The sequence below is a fragment of the Spermophilus citellus genome, assembly GCF_964194105.1.
Source record: "Spermophilus citellus genome assembly, chromosome: 5".
Lineage (NCBI taxonomy): Eukaryota > Metazoa > Chordata > Mammalia > Rodentia > Sciuridae > Spermophilus > Spermophilus citellus.
The window spans coordinates 67,788,485-67,801,457 of NC_138186.1; the positions used below are offsets into that span (position 1 = coordinate 67,788,485).

Sequence of the window (12,973 nt, forward strand, 5' to 3'; positions counted from 1 at the left end):
ATGGTCCTACTACTTAAGTGTATTTTTCTCATGGGAAAATAGAGCATTGTGGGTGAGGGGCAAGTCGGGTCACTGGTGCCAGGACCTAATGGAGTTCTCTATATGGAAGATGGGTTGGTAGAAGTGGGTTTCTTGGCCTGATGGTGTAGGATGTGGGTTTGTGTGATGAGCCTTGCACGCGTGTGTTTGCAAAGGCCTTCGTGATGTGTTACAGCATGATTTATTTCATTGGCATGATCCTCAATGCTCACAACAGGACGGTGAAAGAATGAAGGCCAGGACTTAAATCAGTCTTGAAATGGCAGCTTAAGTTTGTTGTTTCCCCTCCCGAGAGATTTGGGAAACAGCCCCCTGGGATGGGTTCCTGGAAAGAATCTTAAGTGCGGTTGGCTGGTCCTATCCTCAACCCACGGATTGTTGTTGTTGTTGGGTTTTTTTTTTTTTTTTTTTTTTTCCTTGCAAAGGTGGTTACAAGAGTCTGAACCCCCAATGGAAGGAAGCAGCGTCAGTCAACTTCCTTGGCAGCAGTGGCGGCTGCAGTCGGGTGTGCGCTGGGGCTGCGCTGGGCTGCGCTGGGCTGCGCATCCCGCCCCGGGGCCGAGAAGGGGCGGAGCCAGCGCTCGCAGATCTCCTCCTCCCGGCCGCTCCCCCGTGCTGAGTCCTCGGCAGTCAGTCGCCTGCAGGAGGCTGGCAACCGGGAGCTGAGCTGGGAGTGCAGGCTGGACCCGGCCGGGCTGCGCGCACCCGCTCGGCCGCCGCCCCTGCGGGTGAGTCCCGCCGCGGAAGGCGAAGAGCGGGCAGGGCTGGGGATCAGGACAGGGATGCTGAAGAGCCTCGGGCCCGAGTTCAGGAGGCGGGGACGGCAGGATCGCGCCATTGGGGAGTTACAGGACTAGAGGCTGAAGGGGGGTCCAGAACCGCAATGTTGGGGAACCCGAACCCGGGGCGAGGGTTAGGACGCCGGTGTTGGAGAGTTTCAGTAACCGAACCTAGAAGGCAGAATACTGGGCAAGACTGTGGTGTTGGGGAGCCCAGAGCTCGGAAAGGCTGGGGTGGGGGGGGGGGTTGTCTGTGATATTTGGGAGCTACGGAGCCGGAGTCCTGAGAACTGGGGATGGGGTAGATGTCAGGATCGCGACACGCGGAAGATTGGGAGGGCGGAACGAGGGGCGCCCTGCCGGCATTCTTGGGGCGCCCTCCGCAGGACTGAGGGGAACTGAACCCGAGAGGGGGAGTGCCCGGAGAAGAAGAACGGGGTGGGAGGGGGGACTCGAGGGAGGGAGCCCTGGAAAGAGCCCGGGTTGGGCGGTGCGTGTAGCTTCTTGCTGGAAATATGGGGGTTCTTCTCCGAGAAGATGGAAGTGATGGGTGCAAAGATCGGAGCTGTGTTGAGAATCGGGGGCGGCTGGTTTATGGGCGGGGTGGTGGGTGGGGTTGGAGGGTGGAGAATGCCGCGGCTGGGTGTCGGAAGTGGCTAGTGGGGCTGGGACACCGGGAACCTGTCAGCCATGAGAAAGCAGTCCTCTCCTGGAACCAGGTCGTTGACACCTCGAGAGGGCATCTGCTGGAGAGAGGAAGAATGGGTAACTCCAGAGACAGAAGAGTAGGGACCCAACGCTCTCAGACCTCCAGGAGTATTAGGAACCTACTGGGAGTTAGTTACCTGTGGGCGCCCTGGTGTGAGGACCTGGAGGCGGCCAGAGCATCACAGCTTGCTGTGTAGCTGCGTGCGCCCCTGGTACTGATGGACAGGAGGAAGGCCAAGGAGACCTGCGGTCTGGATTGGGCTGTTTATCTTGCTCTAAATTGCACCCTATATTTCTGACCTGGCTTAAAAATTATTTATTCCAGGGACCCGATCAGAAATAATAGTTAAGGAGTGAGATTTCAAATAAACAGATAATATCTATAGTATGTGTACCTTAGGCGTAACTCATATAATAAAGGTGTGTGTAATTTTTAGATACACACACTACTTGCTCCTCTGCTTCCTCAGAGGCTGTTTTGGAGTAAAAACTGGAGGAGACCGACAACACACACACACACACACACACACACACACACACACACACACCAGCCCACAAATGCACTACATTCCACAGCCCAGTAAACACGAGGTATTGTAGTTTGGGATTGTTTGTATCAGTGAAGCTTCTCTTTACTGCAGTTAATAGGAAGTTGCCTGTATGGACGGTCGACTGCCCTTGACTGCCCTGTTAAGATCAGCCACAGCCTGTACCCATCCCTGAGCTGCTATACCCTCGGCCAAGTCAACTGAAACAGAGCCAGACTGCTTGGCCTTAGCACTTAATGGGATGGGGTAACCAAGTGTGTATATAAAAACGATCAGATGGCAGAGCTTGATCTGATAGTTTATTTTTTTATTTTCGGTTGTCTTGGGTGCACAACTCCCTTCAATTATTTAAATAATGTTTGACTACCTTTTATTAATATATCGTATATTGCTAATTGTGTATTGTAATTAGTTTATTTGCTCTAACAGCTACTCAGGAAGACCCAGGGTCTGTGAATCCTATTAAGTGGATTTATTCATTGCAAGATACCTAGGTTTGGGACAGAGAAAAGGTGTTCTCTCCTTTCTTCCTTCTGTGCTAAGTGTATAGGTCCATCTTCTGACACACACTGAGATTGATGAACTTTCTAGGAGGGAGGTTTTGGCCACTAGCATTTGTTGCTGGTTCTGATCTCCCCAGCTTCTTCATAAAAAGGAAATCTCCTCAGTAATTATGCAAGTTAAAGGGAAAGGGAAGTATTCATTTTGCAAGTATCATTTTAAGACAAGTTTTGTTTCATTAAGGAGGTATATGTGTTATTAAGTGGTCAGAATCTTGCACCAAAAATCTGCATTATCATTGCAGCAGCATATTTATTCACTTGGGCATAAAGCTGGCTGATGCTTCCAATTCTTTATCCAAATGTTAAAATAAATATAACAGTATTTATACATTCAGATGAGTATTTCTCCCTTTCAGATATCTCCTCTTGGCAAACCACGTACTAATCTTAGTGATGCTGTCATTGCTGGGAATAATTTTGGAGCTCCTGCTTTGTAGTTGCCTTCTGAGTTTGCAGCACATTTACCAAATTGCCTCAGTGATGGTCAACCTTCTTCAGTTGGGAAGGAGCCAAACACCTAGTGGGGCCAACTTGGGCTTCTGGAGTAGAGAATTGAGGTTATAATATAAAGTGTGCCCATTAAAATAATGAAAATTCTCACGAAGGGCTGGTAATTCTAAAATGTATATGTTTTCAGAATGGGAAAAATAATTACTCCAAAGTACAATCCTCACTTGGGTATTTATGCTCTAGTATGTGTGAGAATAAAACCTGGTTGTATCAGTTTATTGTTATACTTTATGGCATATTGGGCTAGAGGAAATAAACCTTTCTTTTCCCCTTCTTGATATTCTTTGCTAGGCAGTTTCCATTACTGCATATTTTCAGAAAGCAAAACAAATAAGAGACTTGTTTTCTCACACACAAAAAAGATACTCAGAAAGCCACTTATTCCAAGTAATGCCTTGTGATTGAGTCTTCATATGAAAGAATTTTACAGAAGCAAGTGGAAAAGAATGATTTCTGAAAAGTCCTTTCAACTTTAGGATTCTAGGCCATGCAACATGAGAAATTAACTGAACATGCAGCTTTTCTTCTATTTCCATAAATTCTACCCCCCCCTTTTAGATTATATGTCATAAATTTTCAGGCAGTCATGGCTCAAATCTGATCTAGCTGTGGTCTTGGACAAGTTGTTTCACTTCTTTCAGCCTCAGTTTTCTTACCTTAAAAAGAAGTTACTAATAGTTATGTGTCTCATGGGGTTGTGATAAAGATTAAATAAGATTTATACATGTAGAATACCTAGCTTGGTGCCTGACATATAATGAATGTATAGAGGGTCTATTTTTATTATTAAAATTATTTATTGGTAGCTTTATATAAATATTTCTTTGAATCCATGTGAAAACTTATAATTTTTCAAGTAACGATTTTCCTTTTATCTGAGTTGTAACAACTGAATATGTACATGATAATATTTTGTTTTTATCCTTTTATCATTTTAGGAGTGTTTAAAGGGCAACCTTAAAAACAACCAGTTAGTTACTTTATTTTGAATCTTGATGTTTTAAAAATGAATATACCAGTTAGGACTGTGCATTACAGTTTGGTATGGTAGTTAAAATCTGAAGGAAAAAGGAGTTTTAAAGCCTCTACTATAATTTTTTCCCTGATCCAATGAAAATATTTTTCTAATGAAATAGTTATCATTCTCTTGCCATATATTGAAACGGATGATTCCAGTAAACATCCCTTTAGTTAAAACATGAGTTTGCTAGGCTTTGTTTTTTTAAAGGACATGGAAGAATGGCTTGTCACTAAATTCTCAGCTCTTTTGTAAATCTTGGTGTGAATTTTTTCAAATTTATGTATTTTACTTAATATATAGATATGTTAGCAAGATGAAAAACAATTTTATGCTAATTTTAATCAGATGTTAAGGGATTGCTATGAAACAGGTTGTGTTTCATGAAATACTCAACCTTTTATGAGAGTTCCCTGGGTTTTAGCAAGTGCTAGAGTTGGAGAGAGACACAAGACACAGGCTTTGACCTCCAGAAGTTCACATAATGTGCTCTCTCATGACTGTACATTGTTGGCCAAAGGTTTTTCTCCTAATGGCTTATAGGGCTGAGCATTACTATGGATTTCACTGTAAGTTCTTTTCTTTCAATTTCCTGGAGAAGTCTAAACAGGTAGATCTCTCAAGAGTGTTAATATTTTTAAAAAATATTTATTTTTTAGTTGTACACACACCTTTACTTTGTTTGTTTATTTTTATGTGGTGCTGAGGATCAAACCCAGGACCTCACACGTGCTAGATGAATGCTCTACCACTGAGCCACAACCCCAGCCCTGAGAGTGTTAATATTTTTGAGGTTGATTAACTCTTTTAGGATGAGATCTCTGTGTATCTAGATGCTATGAAAAGAAGTGATATCTATGAAAGTACTTACTGAATTGTAACTCTAGCAATATTTTCCTGAAGGGTTGTGTGTGGTTCTTGCTTTCTCTTCTTAACGATGACTTATGTACTTGTCAAGTATGGAACATAATATACAGGGTGGTTTATCCCACCACAGTGGTTCTTCATGAAGAGAGACGTTGATCTTTCCCACCCCCTGGAGATTTCTAGTAATGTCTGGAGACATTTTTTATTGTTGTAACTGGAGTAGGGAGGGATGTTATTGTCATCTAATGGGTGGAAGCCAGATATGCTACTAGGCGTCCTAGAAAGCACAGGACAGCCCCTAACAATAAAGGACACTCTGGTCAGTGGTGTGGAGAAACCCTGGCCTAGAACCTGGGATTTGGGGTGAGGATTAACCTGTGCTAGCACCCTGGCACCCAGGTATTGACTGTACTATCTAGATGAATTATTCAACCTGAACATCTATAACATGCACATCTGCAGAGATATTGTGAAATTAAATGATAGTGTTTATGAAGTGCTGAACACATTGGAGGTCCTTATTAAATGGTTACTCTTAGTATTATGACTGGTTTGTAGATCTGGGTTAAGACCTAGGGACTATGCTTCAGATATAGCTTTGTTTTTTTTTTTTTAACCCATTATGTACAGAAAGAAGCCAAGTTTCTTGATCTATCCTTGGGTCCAAAGGTAGGGCAGAGGAATATACTTCTTGTTCCTTCTGCATTCTGGCCCAGGTTCTACCAACAGCTAGATAAGGTCTGCAGGTCACCCCAACCAAATGAACAGGACAGTTCTTCAGACTTGTCTTGTGTAGAGGAAAGATGAGCCGAGGATGAAGTTTTCTGTTTCCATCTGGGCTACACCTGGAAGAAGGAGACAGCCAGGCTATGGTGCTCCTTCTCACTGAGCTTATCTCCCAGACTACAGAAGGCTCTTCTCAGATCCCTGTCTACTCTTGGTGTGAGCTTCCTCTGCTGTGTGAGCAGGCAAGGAGGACTGGCAGTTTCTCTCAGTTTTTCTTTAGCTCCTTGTATTGAGCACAGAATTCTTGCAGGGGATCTCCTTACTTTTAACAAAATATTCCAATCTACGTTTGTTTTTGTTTTGCATGGCATTATCCTGCCATCTGAGAGGGGAAAGCCCAGATTCCACTTTAATCTCCATTTCTTTCTGTTTTTCCTCACCACCCTGGAGCCATATGAGTGAGTAATCAATTCACAGTAACATGCTGATCTTCAGGACAGAGATGGGGGTGGAGGTGAGGCAAACTCCAGGCCACAGAGTGTTTAGCAGACTGAGACTAAATAACAGTGGTTATTTGGCCGTGAGCTAGAAACCATTAGAGCTGTATAATAGGATAACCTGGGGCTGCCCCAACTCCACCTCAAACCACTGATGCAGTCTCAGTGGGTAGGGCCTGGGCATCAGATTTTTTAAATGCTTCTCAGATGATTCTGATGCCTGTTGAAAGTTGAAGGACAAAAACCACTGCCTTCTGAAATTAAGGACCAGCATTTAAAAAGGAGAGAAAAGAGAATAGAATTTGAAATATCAGAATAAAGCATTGTTTTGTTAAGCTTTTGCTTTAGTGATGGGTGTATGCTGGCTTGCTTTAGATGAGGTATAGTATAAAGAAGTTTAAAAAAAACCATTGTTTTAGAGTTTTAGCAGTGTTTAATTAATATTGATAAATTTACCTTGTTCAGTACATCTGTGTGTTTAGCTGCAGGATAGTTTTCAAAGTGTTTTCATATATCTTGTCAATTATATCTTTGCTACCATCCTATGAGACATCCAAGAGCAGATACCATCATATTGATTTTTATTTTTATTTTTTGCAGATGATGAATTTACAACTTGAAGTTGGAGAGGGTAAGAAATTTGTCAAAGTCATAAGAGAAAATGGCAAAAACAGGGGCTGGGGTTGTGGCCCAGTGGTAGAGTGCTTGCCTAGCATGCATGAGGCACTGGGTTCGATTCTTAGCTCCGCATATAAATAAATAAAATAAAGGTCCATTGGCAACTATAAAAATTATTTTTAAAATTATTAAAAAGAAAATGGAAAAAACAGGAACTTGAACCCAGGGCTTCTGATGACTGCTACAGGGCTCTGTCCATCATATCTTTCCGCCTCTTCTGATTTAGCAGACTCTATGAGAAAGAATGGAGCTACAAGTAGAATATGAGTCTGGCTTCAGCATTACAAGATAATTACTGTTAACTGAGCATTTATCAGTGTCAGGAAATGTATTTATATTACTTTATTTAATTCTCAGAACAACCCTGTGAAATACATATATTATTAGTCCCATCTCACAGGTGAGGAAACTGATATGCAGAGAGTTGTGACTTACGCAAAGAGTAGAGTAGACTTTACTCAAATAAAATTCTCAATTGCTTTAGTACGAGCATGTTGGCATTTCTCTAGATTTAAGATTCCTGGTCTTATCAGACATGATGGTATACACTTGTCCCAGGAAGGTTGAGGCAGGAGGATTGCGAGTTTAAGACCTGCCTCAGTCACTTAGTGAGGCCCTAAACAACTTGATGAGACCCTGTCTCACTATTATTAAATAATAATAATAATAATAATAATAATAATAATAATAATAATATGGGCTTGGGAGGTAGCTCTGGGGTAAAGTACCTGGGGGTTCAATCTCTAGTACAATAAAACAAAAGACTCCTTGTTTCTTTTTTTTTTTAAATATTTATTTTTTGTAGTCGTAGTTGGACACAATAACTTTATTTTATTTATTTATATTTGGTGCTGAGGATTGAACCCAGGGACTTGAACATGCGAGGTGAGCACTCTACCGCTGAGCCATATCCTCAGCCCCAAGACTCCTTGGTTCTTAAGGAGGAAGAAAATGGCCCTACTACCTGAAGCTTTCATTCAGCTTTCCTTGTGTGTCTGGAGTCTTCTACCCTCCAGTGATTGAGAGAGAGAACCCCTCTGTTACTCAGACCTATTTTGTGGCACTTGTCCATGCTGTTTGTGATACCTAATGCTGTGAATCATTGAAATTCATGCTGTGACTTGGGTAGACTTAGCTGAAGAGAAACCTGAACACTAACCCTTGTGGAGTGATATCTTGGTAGACTTGCCAGTGGTCTAGGAACCAGAGGATACCTTTTCATTCATTTATTTATCAAATACTGAAGCCAGCAGGTACAGGGGTCTGTGCTAAACACGGGGAAGAAATGATAAGCAAAAGTATAATCCCTGCTGTATGGAGGTTACAGTTTGGAGGTGGGTTTTAAAGATGATACTTTGCTTCAAAAAATGGGTGGAGAAAGTAATTATCATGACTTTTTAATGCTTGTATGCAGGACTAACACCACCAGGGCAAAGCAAATCTCAAGCCCTTTGTAAGTTGGAGGGCATCAGTTAATTACCTGCTCAGAAGCTTATAGTGGATGAGTTAGACTTCATGTGATCTCATGTAAATTTAAAAAATGTCCCTTCCTCAAAGGTGGGGAGTCTTCTTGCTGCATTAGCAACTGAGTTAGATGATCAGGTTGAACTGAGCCATGATTGAAGGGATATTTTCTTCTCTGCAGGTCTGAGAAAGTACCATAAGCTTCAATAGTCTATTCTTAGACTATTCTTAGACTATCCCTACTTTCCTGTGTGTGGAGAATTCAATACCACATCAGAGCAGTATTTGTGGAATGAACAAATTAATAATAATTATGATGAATTTTAATGTATAATAGAGGTAAGGGATGACATCAAGATTTTAAGAAGAGTATATAAGGTTTACTTTCCTTTGTAGAGAACCCAAAGACCATTAAAGTCTTTGCTAAGGGATTTCCAGCTTTATTATTTATACTTCTCCCATCCACTGACATGCTTAGCAATATATAGAGAGTGACATTCAACAAGCATTCCATAATAAAAACAATAGTCTTGCTGGACTTGAATTGGATCATACTTTTCTCTTTATTTTTTTACTTCTTATAGTTTTCTTTCAGTTTAAAAGATAATGTCACAAGACATTTACAGGACATTTATATGTCTTATGCTATGTGATTCATACATAGGATAGGATATATGTATGGATGGTTATAACATAGTTATCCATATATCACAGCTCTATGGAGAAGACAATGCACCTGCATCAAAATTTTGTCACATGAAATAGAAGGAAAATATTGAACTGTTTCTAATTATGTGGTGATCCATCTCATGACCTGGAGAACCTTGGGGTCTAAATACTAATAAAATTCCAAAAGTGATAATAATATAACCATACATAAAGACTCCCAGAGACATAGAACAATTACTATGTTTTGAGCAATTACTATGTTCCAGTTATTATACAATGTACTTTACTTGCTTTATCTTTAATCCCTGCAAAGACCTTGGGAGGGTTTGCAAATGAGAAAACAGAGATGAAGTGGCCAACCCAAGGCTATGAGAATTAGTGTCAGAGCTGGAATGGCAAGTTCCTTGTTTGTGAGGGGCCATGAAATAGAGTTTGGGAATCCTGATTTAATAAAGGGCTCCCTTAATATCTAGCCTGGGATTAGTTAGGAGGAGATTAGTTCTATCTGTCCAGCTCATTACCCTAAGAAATTTCAGAAGTTGGGGCTGACTCTGAATTGCTATCCCCGAACCTACTGGAGGCATAAACCTAGGGTTTAGAGTGGGTTCATTAAAAATTTTTTTTCATTATTTCATATGCCTACAAATCCATGTGTATGTGTGGCAAATTGCTAACAGATCATGAAAATTAAGAAGTGTTTTTCTTCGGGCTGGGGTGATAGCTCAGTTTGGAGTCACCCACCAGCTCATCTACAGCTAACTTGTGATTGTGTGTGTCTGTGAAAAATATGGGGTAGCTGGGCACGTTGGTGCACACCTGTAATCCCAGCAGCTCAAGAGGCTGAGACAGGAGGATCGAGAGTTCAAAGCCAGCTTCAGCAAAAAAGCAAGGTGTTAAGCAACTCAGTGAGACCCTGTCTCTAAATAAAATACAAAATAGGACTGGGAATGTGGCTCAGTGGTTAAGTGCCCTTGAGTTCAATACTCTATAATACCACCCCCACTGCCAAAATGGGCTAATAAATACTTAATGAATGTGGTTGATTTAGTAAACTTCCAAAGCATAGAGAACTAATAACAACTTTTTATTCTTATTTTTGATGGTGAAAGATTGGGCACTCATGGATGGCCTTGAGTGACAGTGAAGTTCTCAGTGTATCTTACCTTTCTGCCTCATGCTGGTGACCCATGCATGTCTCTAGAGAGGCAGGCTAGTCTCATGATGCCTGTGTGACCTGGGAACAATGTCTTTAAAACCCTTCCTGATCTATAACAGATTCTATTTATTGAGCACACGTTGTGTGCTAAGAGTTTTACTATAGTCTTTTTCTTGCTCTCTCTCTTCTCTCTCACACTATAGAAATTTTCAGACAGACAGAAGTGGACAGAATGGTATAATAAGCCCCTAGGTGCTCATCCTCCCACTTCAGTAATTATCAATCCATGGCCATACCTTTGTGCATACGTTACCTCCAGGTTATTTTGAAGCTAATCTCAGATATAGTATTTGTGAATATTTGAGAATGTGATTCTAAAAGATAAGGGCTCTTATTATAATTTATTACACTTCAAAACAATCCTATTGGTGAGGTACCATTTTCATCTCTGTTTTACAGATGAGGACCATGAGACACAAAGAGGTTAAGTGACTTACCCAGGTCACCCGACTTGTAAGAGGCAGAGACAACATGCACACCCAAACTGCCTAACTCCAGAGCCTGTCCTGTGCCCTATGGTTGTCACTGGATCCCTTCTGCTGTAGCTAATCCTCAAACTATAGAACTGGATCCTGGGACTATAAGCAAACTCCCAGAGACATGACTATTAATTTCCATGAATTCAGCCACCCCAGCATTGCTGCAAAATGGGTCTTAGGTACAAAGGCACCGAATGACTATGAAAAGCCTGAGTGGTCATCTCCAGGAATAAAAAGACTAGCTTGAAAGAATAATGGATTCTATTTAGGCAGGAAAACTGACAAAGCAGTCAAACCATTATTTTTACATTGTTTGAAGAATGTTGGAGAAATAATCCACAGTGAAAAAGGACTCAGCAGAAAATGTGACTGTCATTGGGTGACAGCTACTAGGGAGCTAGAAAGCTTTTTTTGAAATGAATTTTTCTTTGGTTTGCTCTCTTAGCAGAAGGAATCAAAATCTCCCCACTGAGTCTTTTCAGTTTGTTTCTAGCACAGCTAATTGTGTTTGTCTCCAGAACCACGTGCCTGCCTCTTGTCCCTTGCCTTTTCTTAAGGTCTCTCATCTGCTGTGTACTGCTTTTGCTGCCAAAAATGTTCTTCTCACCTGGGAGCCAGTTGGTTGACAACACCAAGAATACATTGGGAGCTTAATTCTGCCTCCCCGGAGATCTGACCTAGCCCCTGGCACCCAAGCTTGCTATAAAGAGAAGAGTGAAAGAGAAATTAGATAATCTGTGAAAGTAGGCATGTCTTTTGTCTTACATCCATCCACTTCAGCCATCAAATGTTAAGAACAGAGCAGAAAGCAAGTAAATACTATTTATTAATTGGTCAAAAGAGTTTTGCTAGTTCCAGTTCAAGAAACTGATTTTTCCATTTTTTTTCTTTTCAAAACAAATATCATATTGACTTTTCTGCTTAATGCTTTTCTGTCTCATTGGAACCACTGAAATTTGCCTGATTCTTAAGCCTCGGTTTCCTTTCCTTCCCTCTTTCCAGACCAGTCCCATCACAGAAGCCATGTAACTTCTGGAGAACTACCTGTCTCTTTCTTCATTCTTTTACCTGTGGAGCACTAAGGTGTAGTACTTATCACGGTTGAGGAAGAACCCAGAAATTCCACCTTTGTCCCTTCATGGGAATATGCCAACACAGACCTCTCAGATGGTGTTCTTTTCAGGGACCATGTATTTTCCTTAACATTTCCTGCTGCAAGTATTTTTAGGTTTTCATTATTGATACTTCTACTTTAAAAAAAAAAAAAGTCTAGTGGGAAAAACAGTAGAACACAAGCCATTTGGCTCTCTATAGTATTTACTCAGGGATGGCAAGTTATGGCTCAGTGCCACAGCTCTCTCTTGAGCCTGGCCTCCCTTAAGGAGCCTGTGTTAGACATTCCATCTGAGCCCCTGTCCAGGCCAGAATGCCCCTCAATACATTATTCCAGGCTTATCATTGAGCAATAGGGGTTGGCATGAATGATGAAATATATTTGCCATTTCCTAAATAAGGGGTCTGGATAGCTCTTTCCATAATGAAATTCTGTGAGCCTTTTTGCCTGTGATCACAGTAGGTCTCTAAATGGTTCTCTTCTTGACTATGAATCAGATCAAAGGAAAGGGAAATGTTATCACTCAAAGATACCAAACTATTTCTGGGAAGCAGATGACAAGAGAAAATGTTTTAAACACTGATGGTTACTAGAGGATTTGGAGGTCAAACTCTCCCTTTTGCCTCATAGTAGGCCCTACATTGAGTTTGTATGTTGGCTGGTAAGCCAGTAAGTAATAAAGTCATTCTTATTTTGGGAGAAAAGGAATATTTAATGCAGTGGTCAAAGGAAATAAAAGGAAATCAAAACCAGAGCCTGTCCCTAATGAGTTCCTAATCTGGTATTAGGTATTGTATTGAGCTGAATTTAGATTCATTGTAGTTTAATCAGAGGAGAAAGTAAGAACCATAGCCCTAGTTTTAACTAACTCATTCTCAATTCACATAATTCTCTTGATTTTTGAAGAAATCTGAAGGTATTAGGAATAACAGAACTTCCTTGACAGAAGATGTTTTTAATGTTCATGACTATGTTATACTTAATGTATTGGGTAGTAAGAATGGCTTAGGGGAAACCATAGTCACCAGAAATAATTTCCAGTTGATAAACTGTGCAGGCAGAAGCTGCACAGTCTGTTCCAGGCCTGCCTGTCTCCAG

At 41.2% G+C, this 12,973-nt stretch overlaps 1 protein-coding gene across 3 annotated transcripts in view; it reads left to right on the forward strand.

The window, feature by feature from the left end:
- Positions 1-521: 521 nt before the first annotated feature.
- Positions 522-12,973, forward strand: part of PAQR8 (progestin and adipoQ receptor family member 8) — a 42,333-nt gene continuing 29,881 nt past the window's right edge. For 2 of the 3 annotated variants that reach the window (XM_081295654.1, XM_081295653.1), the window contains exons 1-2: positions 522-767; positions 6,856-6,886. The gene's annotated coding sequence lies outside the window, so the exon portion shown is untranslated. The remainder of the gene's footprint in view (positions 768-6,855; positions 6,887-12,973) is intronic. The other variant, XM_081295655.1, reaches the window with a different exon arrangement.